Source organism: Fukomys damarensis, unplaced genomic scaffold (assembly GCF_012274545.1).
Source record: "Fukomys damarensis isolate Sample0158 unplaced genomic scaffold, DMR_v1.0_HiC HiC_scaffold_1, whole genome shotgun sequence".
In the NCBI taxonomy this organism is placed as follows: Eukaryota; Metazoa; Chordata; class Mammalia; order Rodentia; family Bathyergidae; genus Fukomys; species Fukomys damarensis.
Genome location: NW_022900913.1, coordinates 45,741,369 through 45,750,785, shown reverse-complemented (window position 1 = coordinate 45,750,785; position 9,417 = coordinate 45,741,369). Strand labels below are relative to the sequence as shown.

The following is a 9,417-nucleotide window of genomic DNA, read 5'->3' as shown; positions in this document are numbered from 1 at the left end:
CCTGTCACATGGAGAATTGTTTTCTATCTTTTCACTTTCTGTCTATGGGCTTCTTTTTGCACTAGGTGTGTTTCTTGTATACAACATATTATTGGATTTTGCTTCTTATTCCATTTTGCCAGTCTATTTCTCTTGATTGGTGAGTTGAGGCCATTGACATTGCTGGTTATAACTGATATGTACTGACTTATTATTGACATGTTATTGGCCTTTTGTTGACTCTTTTTACTTTTTTTCACCTCCTTTTAATTTCTTGATCTTTAATCCACTTGGATTTTACTTTAGTGCATGGTAAAAGACAAGGGTCTAGTTTTAATCTATGGCAGGTTGAGATCCAGTTTTTCCAACACCATTTATTAAAGCAGCTATCTTTCCTCCAGTGGGGATTGTCAGCTCCTCTGTCTAAGATGACATAGCTGAGTACATCTGGAGTTGTTTTTGTACCTTCCAATCTGTTCCACTGATCCTCAGGTCTGTTTGTTTGGCAGTACCATGCTGTTTATATCACAGTGGCTTTGTAATATAGTTTCAACTTGGGAATTGTTATACCCACTACTGTATCTCTGTTGCCTAGGATGGCTTTTGCTATTCTAGGTCTCTTATGGTTCCAAATGAATTTTTGGATTCTTTTTTCTAGTTCTGTGAAATATAGTGTTGGAATTTCAATTGGCATTGCATTGAATCTGTATAGCAGTTTTGGTAGTATGACCATTTTCACTATGTTGATTCTTCCTACCCAGGAGCAGGGGATACTTTTCCATTTTCTTATATCCTCTTTGATCTCTTTCTTCAGAATGCTGTAGTTTTCAGTGTAGAGGTCTTTTGCTTCTGTTAAACCAATTCCTAGATACTTCATTTTTTGCAATGCTATTGTGAAAGGAATTCTTTCCCTAATTTCTCTCTCAGTGAGTCTGTTATTTGTGTACAGGAAGGCTTTTGATTTTTGGGTGTTGAGCTTGTATCTAACTACTCTGCTAAAAGTGGCAATTAAGTATAGAAGTCTTCTGGTGGAGTTTTTGATCTTAAATGTAGAGTATCAAATCGTCAGCAAATAATGACAGTTTAACTTCTTCCTTTCCTATCTTTATTGCTTTAATTTCTTTCTCATGTCTAATTGCTATGGCTAATGTTTCCAGAACTATATTGGAGAGGAGTGGTGATAGTGGGCATCCTTCTATTTTTCCTGATTTTAATGTGAAGGTTCTCCATTTTTCGTAATATAATATGATGTTGGCTGTTGGTTTTTCATAGATAGCCTTTATTAAGTTGAGATATAGAACATCTATTCTAATTTTTGCAGGGTTTTTATCATGAATAGGTGTTGAATTTTGTCAAATGCTTTTTCTGCATCTATCAAGAGGATCATATGTTTTTTGTCCTTAACTTTGTTAATATAGTGTATTACATTTACTGACTTACGTATGTGGAACCATCCTTGCATCCCTGGAATAAATCTGACTTGGTCAGGATGTATGATCTTCTTGATGATCCTCTGTATTCTTTTTGCTAGTATCTTATTAAAGTTTTTTGCATCTATATTCATTAAGGAGATTGGCCTGTAGTTCTCTTTTTTAGTTGCATCCTTCCCTGGTTTGGGAATCAAAGTGATACTTGCTTCCAGGAATGAATTTGGAAGTATTTCTTCCCTTTCAATTTCATTAAAAAGTTTGAAGAATTATAGCAGTAGTTTTTCTCTAAATGTCTTGTAAAATTCAGCAGTGAATCCATCAGGACCTGGGCTTTTCTTTGTTGGTAAATTTTTAATTACATTTTCAATTTCACTGATTGTGATTGGGGTGTTTAAAATGTTTTTATCTTCTTTGGTCACTCATAAGTATCTAGAAATCTGTCCATTTCTTCTGTGTTTTCCATTTTATTAGAGTACAGGTTCTCAAAGTAGGTATTGACTATGCTCTGGATTTCTTTTGGATCTGTTGTGACTTCGCCTTTTTCATTCCTGATTGCATGGATCTGAGCCTTTTCTTTCCTTTTTTTGATAAGGTTAGCTGAGGGTTTATCAATTTTATTTATTCTTTCAAAAAACTAACTTGGATTCATTTATTTTTTGTATCGTTTTCTTAGTTTCCATTGCATTGATTTCTGCTCTAATCTTTATAATTTCCTCTCTTATACAAGCTTTGGGTTTTTCTTGCTCTTGTTTTTCTAGGAGTCTAAGATTCATCATTAGGTTGTTCATTTGAGCTCGCTCTGTTTTCCTAGTGTGGGCATTCAGTTCTATGAATTTTCCACTTTCATTTTGTCCCATAGATTCCTGTATGTTGTACTGGCATTTTCATTTATTTGTAAAAACTGTCTGATTTCTTTTTTAATTTCCTCTGTGATCCATTGATTGTTCAGGAGAGTGTTGTTCAGTTTCCATGTGTTTGTGAAGTTCCTACGGTTTCTTATGCTATTGATCTCCAGCTTGATTGCACTCTGATCTGATAATATACAGGGAATAACTTTGATTCTTTTGCATTTATTCAAACCTGTTCTGTGAGCTAGTATGGGATCTATCTTGGAGAATGACCCATGTGCAGCTGAAAAGAATATATATTCTGATTGTTGTTCAGTTTCCATGTGTTTGTGAAGTTCCTACGGTTTCTTATGCTATTGATCTCCAGCTTGATTGCACTCTGATCTGATAATATACAGGGAATAACTTTGATTCTTTTGCATTTATTCAAACCTGTTCTGTGAGCTAGTATGGGATCTATCTTGGAGAATGACCCATGTGCAGCTGAAAAGAATATATATTCTGATTTTGTGGGGTGGAACACTGTAGATGTCTATTAAGTCCATGTGTTCAAAAGCTTGGTTGAGTTCTAGTATTTCATTGTTGATTTTCTGCCTAGATGATCTGTCTATTTGTGATAGTGGGTATTTTGATCCCCCACTACAATTGTATTAGTGATTATTTGATTTTTCGTATTACTTAATATTTGTTTATATAGTTGGGGGCATTAATATGTGGTGCATATATGTTTATGATTGTCATCTCTACCTCTTGAATTATTCCCTTTATAAGGATGTAGTGGCCTTCTTTGTCTCTTTTAATCAGTTTTGGTTTGAAATTTACTTTGTGAATAAGATAGCTACCCTTGCTTTTTTCTGGGCTCCTGTTGCATGGAGAATTGTTTTCCATCCTTTCACTTTCAATCTATGGGCTTCTTTTTGCACTAGGTGTGTTTCTTGTATACAACATTTTGTTGGATTTTGCTTCTTAATCCATTCTGCCAGTCTATTTCTCTTGATTGGTGAATTGAGGCCATTGACATTGACATTATAACTGATATGTACTGACTTATTATTGTCGTGTCATTGTCCTTTTGTTGATTCTTTTTACTTTTTTGCCCTCTCTTTTTAGTCTCTTGCCTTGCCTATTTGATTTGCTTTGTTGGACTTCATGGTGTTGGGAACTTCATTGTCTTTTTCTAGGATATTGTTTAGAATTCCTTGTAGTGCTGGTTTGGTATTCATGAAGTTTCTCAGGTGCTCTTTGTCATGGAAGTATCTTATTTCCCCATCCATTTTGAAAGAGAGTTTTGCAGGATACATCAGTCTAGGTTGGAGGTTGTTTTCTTTTAGGACTTGAAATACCTCATTCCAGGCTCTCATTGACCTTAGGGTTTGTGTTGAAAAATCTGCTTTGATTCTGATGGGCTTTCCTTTGCATGTGATTTGTTTCTTTTCTCTTAGTGCTTGTAGTATTTTATTCTGTTTTGGTTTCTGGGATCTTGATTATTGTATGTCTAGATATAGCCTCACATATCTGTATGTCAAATTCTTCCCCTCTGTTTGGGAAGTTTTCTGTCATTAATTCTGTGGACAGCTTTTTTAAGTCATTTGTATTTTCTCCTGCTACTTCATGGATTCCTATCAGTCTTATATTATTCTTCTTTCCATCATCTAGGAGTTGTGGGATTGATTTCTCATGAACCCTTACTGTTTTTAAGAGCCCTCTCTTTTCAGGGTCACTGAATTCAGTCCTATCTTCTATATCTGAGATTCTATCTTCGCATTTTTATTCTGTTGAGAACACTTTCAATAGAGTTTTTAATATCCTGGATATCTTTTTTATGGATTCCATTTCTTTCCTATGTTGTGCGTTCATTGTTTCCATTTCTTTCTTATGCTGGGCCTTCATGACTTCTATCATGGTCCTAAGCTCATCTATTTTTTGTCAGTTTCTGTTGTAGAGTCTTGAATCATAACTTTCATTTTGCTCACTATCTCTATGGTTATCTGGGAAATTATTTCTGCTCTGAATTTTTCTAGAACCTGATTGATCTGTTTTGTTACTTCCTGTGGTATGAGTTCAGGGTATCCTGGTGGTTCACTGTCAGACTTTTCATCCTTCTTTACCTGCTCTTTGTCATTGGTTCACCTGAAGTCTGTCTTTGTGTCTTGCGTGTTTTCTCATTTTTATTTTTGTTGTTGGGTTGTCCTTGGTTTAATTTCTGGGTTATTACTTAAATCTTCCTGATATAGTTGTGCTTTAGCTTTTGAGTCTCTAATGACTCATAGACATTCTCATTTTCATAATATCAGAGAAAACAACTCATCAAATCAATCACAATCCTTTATCCCAGTTGATACAATCAGCAATACAATAGGATCAAGCAGAAGTTGCAAATTGACCACTTGGTGGTAGTCTTTAATCTATCACCTTCAGACCATGTGCATTAAATTAAAATCAAGGAACAGCCCAAAATATGTTTTCAGTGAATAAACTTTTCAATATAGCATATTTACGATTTAGGATGGGGACTTAGACAGAGTTAGGACAAGAGGAGTAGATAAGGAAAATAATTGGAGAAGGTTTCAAGTGAAGCAAGAGGACATAGAATGACCACACAATCTTTAGGAAATTGTTAAATTCAAAAGGGATAGATAGAGTGCAAGTATAAGGACAAGAGTATATCCCCTTAACAGTAATAGGGGCTCACTTTCCCTTGAAACTATTGACCCTCGAGTTAGGTAAAATGACAGAAGAAAACAACAACATAAAGAAAAAAATGATAAAAGAAGAAATCTGATTTAGGGCAGGAGCAGGAACAGAAGGGGAGATGAGGAATAATATGGTGGAGCAAGAGACTGAGTTGGAAAAAGAGGACAGAAAAAAGAAAGAATTTGCAGAGTGGAATGAGGAAAAGAAAAAGAAAAGAATTTGAAGGGCCTCTTTCAAACTATAGCTCTGCTGTCATAATATACAACATGCACAACAACTTGCAGAACTAAGTCCCCTTATCTCAGCTAGCCGATGACAGACCCCCGCAATGCAGACTGACCTTGGGCCGCAAGGCCCTTTTGAGTTCCCTGACTTCCTGCAGATTTGATCTCCACACAGTTCTACTACAGGTTTCCCCCGCCCTTTCTTTAAAGATGTTCAAAGTTGGGAGCTCAGAAAAATACCCTTTATGAGGATCCAAGGACTGGCACAATCAGGAGGTCTGAGATCGGGGGTGGGGGTGTTTCAGGGGCACCCACGTGGCTACCTTCCTTGCGCTGGAGCTGATGGTGATGCAGGAAGGGGAGGGCGTGGCTACCTGGTCCTGCAGATTGGGCCCAATCAGGCCGCAAGGAGAGCAGATCTTGGAGCAACCTTCCCAAATCTCACCTTCCTTGCACTGGAGCAATGGCAGCACCGGCAGGGGCTCATGTACTCCTTTAAATGAGTCTCATATAACAAAACAGTTATTTCCTCCTTTTTATATGTTAAGAAGATGAATTTTATGAAAGTTAAATACTGATAGAATGAAAATTATGGGTTATTAGAGCTTTACTAGCACCTTTATCATCTGGAGAAACTCCCTTTCAATAATTCATTAATATCAGTTACCTAATTTGTGCCAGACACTCTGCTATAAGATATATAAGCCTGATCTTTTAGCCAGTATACAATAGCATGACAATATTACTAATATATTCAGTTACTTATATATACTACTGACTCCTAAGTAGCTATTGCACCAGTCTTTCTCAAATAACTGCAGCCCCCGTCCCTTTCCTGAAATTCCTGTATCTCTTCTGATTAGTCAGTGTCCTGATATACTAGTTGTTAAATATTTGTAGTATTGTTTCTGAGAAAGGAACACTAAAGCTCCGGAGAGATCATATGACTTGCCTCAAACCTGCAATAGTTATTAACAAAACATAATTCTATATTCAAAGAAATTCTTAGAATACTATCTCTTACTTAAAGATACACCCAAAAATTTAACCAAGATATTCTGACTAAAATTGTTGCTCTCTACTAAATCAGAGCTTTTTCACATCTGTGCCTAAAGTGGATTAAAAATGTGGCAAGGTATTAATTCCTCTTTGTCCCTGGAATAGCTGGGATAGCCTGAAATCAGGGGCCACTCGCCTCCTATGAAATACTATTTCTGTATGTGCTATGAACTCAGAAAATGTTCATTGCATCAGAAAGCTCCACATTATTATCTCATTTTACATATTAGGATTCTGAAAATAACTGTAAATCTCAAAAGTAGGAGAGTAGTGCTTTTACATCCATTTAGTAGCAGAATGAAATTAGCAAGTTACATATTCTACAAAATTCACTATCTCAAAATAAAATTATAGTAAGTCCATCATAAATATAAAAATCTGATATGAAAATGATAATAATAGATTATAACCCATGGACTTAAATAGAAAGCAATGAAACTATGCTGGTATAAGTTAATTAATGAGTTAAAAACTTTTTGAGGATCTGGATATTTATATAACCTCTGACTTCTACCATATAAAATAAATACAAAGATTAGTTTTACCTGGCATATATTACCTTAACCACATGATTAACATCCCATTTAATAGATGTGATAGACATCACTCTATCATTGCTTGAAAACTTACATCATCCAGTTTTAATCATGAAGAAACATAAGCCAAATTTGAAGGACATTCTCCTAAATAACTAGTGTGTATTTTTAAAACTATCAAGGACAAGAAAGCCAAAGAGACCAAAAAATTGTTCCCAAATGAAAACATGAGTCATGATAACTATAATAGTACATGTGGTTTTTAACTATAAAGGACATTTTTTGAACAATTGGGTAAATCTTGAATGAGGTTTAAGAATTAGATAGTAGTGACTGGATGTTATAGTGCACATCTGCTAATCTCAGCTACTGGAGAAGCTGAAATGGGAGAATCATAAATTCTTGGTCAACCTGGGCAATTGAGTGAATAAAATAGAAAAAAAAATGTGTAAGGGCTAGAGATGTAACTCAATACTTGTTGCTTGCCGAGAATGTACAAGACCTTGGGTTCAATTCCCAGTATGAGAGAGAGAGGAAGTAGTAATGTATCAATAGCAGTCTAATTTGTTTGTTTTGAGACAGGATCTCAAGGCTAACCTTGAACTCCCTGTGTAGGCCAGACTGGCCTTGAATTTAATGATCCTCCTGCCTCAGCCTCTGGAGTTCTGGAATTATAAGTGTGTGCCACTGCCCAGGGTTGATTTTATTTCATATATGAAAGCATCCTTGTTTACAAGTAACATAATCAAGGGCAGTATTACCCCATGTTACTACTTGCTTTGCTTTAGGAATATAAAAAATTTCTTTATGCACTGTTTGTAACTTAAATTTTGAGGTTTTTTTTTTAAAGTCTACTTCCCCCTATGAACTCATACATCCATCTCCAAAACTTCAAGGTTCAATTCAAACCCCTCCAACTGTTCATTGTTAACCATCCTAATTTAAGTGCTGCCTCTTCCAAGCTCTTTCCTAAATGTCTGTGGAATGTCTGCTGTCTCTACTCAGTGTGTCAGTACTTATGAATTGCTGTATAAACTTATTAACCAGATTGTCTTGGACATGTATCTTACCTTCGTAGGAAAACTAAATTGCTCAAGAACATGAAACCTCTGGGCATATCTTTGCATTATTCACAGTTAGTGTAACCATATATCCTGGATTTTTTGTTTTATTTTGGAAATTTGATAAATATCTAATTTAATATTATACATCTTTCCTATAAGAAACTTTATCATCTTTTTTCTTTACCCAAAACCTTTACTAAAGTAAAAAATACTAAGTGTACTCTGTCTCAAATAGTTTGTGAGATATACAATAATAAAAATAAATAATTGCTTTCTAAAGTAGGCAAGAAATGCCTATTAATATTTGTGTAGAAATGCAGAAATGTATTTTTGATAGAAGAAAAGCCCTTAGTCATCTAGGGTCTTTTAATCACAACTTTTGAGTGTGTGTGTGTGTGTGTGTGTGTGTGTGTGTATGTGTGTGTTACAGGGGATTTAACCCGGGGCTTTCACACTGAGTCTATCTCCAGTCTTTTAAATTCATTGTGTATTTTGAGACATAGACTCACTGAGTTACCAGGGTTGATATCAAACATTCCATCATCCTGCCTAAGACTCCCAAATTTCTGGGATTATAGCCATGTACCCTCATGCCTGGCCACTTAACATTTGGTTGCCCTTTTAGCCCTTTCTCTCTTTTTAGCCTTTTATTATTTTTCACCTACTGTTTCATAATCTTGTTTTTCCTTTTAACATTTTGAGTATTTTGTTTATAACCTGTTCTTTTCACTTGAGATCCTGAGTATTTCCAAAGTCGTTAAATATTCTTCAAAAGCAGTTTTAATGGCTACTTACTATTCCATAATGTGAATACAATGTTAGTTTACTAGTAATCCTTCCTGTATTCTTTGACAGTTGTTCCACTTTTGTATGATAAATTTAATATGGATAATATAAAATTTGAATTTTCTGTGTGATTTGGGCATAACTTCTTAGGAATGTATACAAAAATTTGGCTATTTACTGAGATTCTATTCTTGAAAAAGTTATACCAATTTATACCCTCTGTATGTGAGAGAGTCTGTTTTAGCACCCCATAAGAATATTTTCAATAGTAGTCAGCGTAATATTTCTTAAGTTTTGCTGGAAAGGGAAATGAGCGTTGTTCAGCCAAGAGCAAACAGCATATCGCACAGATGTGTGATGTGTGCATGAGCCCACACTTCCTTTTATACAGGAAACTCAGCAGGTAAGGTGTTAAGTGTTCACTCTTGTGTGTTGAATAGCAGCCAATTAGGCAGCAGCAAGCTAAATAAAACTATTTGTTGACTTTTAGCTGTTTTGAAGGAAATATATGACTTCTTGTTTGAAATTTGTCTTTAAACCTCTGTTACTGACAGAAATGCACTCTTTATTGTGTCTCCTCCCCCCCCCATTCTGACACTTGAACTATGTGGATACACTGGTAAAACTGCTAGGATATTAAAAAATGTTTACATCATTAGCAAGCAAAGCTCGTAATATACCTTTTTTTTTAATTTTATTGAGTTTATTGGTACATTTTAGGGATACAGTACAGTTACATTCATTGTTGGGATCATGTACCTCTACATGGCAAGTCTTGATTCTCATTTTTTCCCCTT

General features: G+C 35.3%; 1 protein-coding gene across 2 annotated transcripts in view; it reads left to right on the top strand.

Annotated features, from left to right (window-relative positions):
• The window catches only part of Ercc8 (ERCC excision repair 8, CSA ubiquitin ligase complex subunit), a 71,669-nt gene that overhangs the window by 56,507 nt on the left and 5,745 nt on the right, over positions 1–9,417 (top strand). The gene's annotated exons all lie outside the window — the stretch shown is intronic.